Consider the following 1,357-nt stretch of genomic DNA (forward strand, 5'->3'; position numbering starts at 1 on the left):
CCGGTGAGTGAAGTGCGACAGTTTGTCCTGTGGACTCTCACTCAGGGGACGATTGTGTTGGCGCGACAGTTGACTTCTGGGTGTGAGGGACTAATTGATGGAATTTGACGCGATCCAGGCTCGGGCCTCGTCGTTGACGACGGCGCGTCAAGTGATTACACCATCAGCTGCGAAGATTGCGCAATCGTCTGAGTAAATCGAAATAATGCAATCATTTCGATACGCGATGTACCGTAAGGAGCTGATCTACTGTCGACGTATCAACTGCCCTCAACTCGCCCGCTATAGGAAGCGGTCAAGCCTCGCAAGTAAAGGAACAAGGAACCCCCTGCACAGGAACAACTACACCCCAAGTCGATCAAGGTCGACAACCTACCTGGCGCGTAGCCTGAAGAGTATCCCACGCTACGAAACCCAACCATCTTGCGTCCCGCCAAGACAAAATCAGACCAGGCCAACCTTCCCATCAAGTCCACCAGAGTCCCACCTACGGGTACACAAGGTGATCCCTCAGCAACCCCACGGTTATCGGAGTACCCCCTCCGTTAGTCGACAGTCCAGAGTACTGTGTGTCTGAGTGGATCGCAACGCGATTTGGTGACAACCACCCCGCCACACTCTCATCGATGAGCAACTTCTCTGCTACGATGTGGTTCATGACTCTTGATATGACGATTGGCTACGAGGCAGTTCCCATGACTGCCCGAGCAAAATTCTTCTCCGCGTCCAAATGCCCACTCAGCTATGCTTTCCTGGGTCGCGTTAACGAGCTCCGCCTGAAATGACGAACATGATTTCTGCGGAGTAGTCCATACAGAGCCTAACGGGTGGGATTGTTGTGGTCCATTTCGATCCAGTGAAGTCTCTCCCAATAAGCCCGATGCCACTTACACATGTGCCGAACCTGCATGTCGATTGCGAGGTAGAGGCCTGGATTTGCGGTCCCACGCAAGAAGCAGAAACTGTGTTCTGTTTCGGAACATATCATCCCAAGCCATGTCGGCTCCGGAGTTCTCAAACACTAAAGCCGTGCTAGCACGGTGAATGTCTGGATTTTACATATAAGTACATGACATGTACCAGAAACTTTAGATCTTTATTTTTAATCTTTATCTGTACTTTTTTTTAATTGTGTATGTATTAAAACCATTCTTTGACTTATACTTAATTCTTAAACTTAAAGGTTTTACGTGTAATTCCAAATGCATTGTCACTTTAAAAAAAGTTGATCAAAACCTAGTAAGATTACAACTTGTTAGGTTAGTGGGGATCTTCATCTGCTACAAACGCAAGCGAGTTTACTACCCCCAGCAGACTGTGGTGACTCAAATGGAATAGTCTTATATCATCCACCGAG

The sequence above is a fragment of the Phytophthora parasitica genome, assembly GCF_000247585.1.
Source record: "Phytophthora parasitica INRA-310 unplaced genomic scaffold supercont2.4, whole genome shotgun sequence".
NCBI lineage: Eukaryota > Oomycota > Peronosporomycetes > Peronosporales > Peronosporaceae > Phytophthora > Phytophthora nicotianae.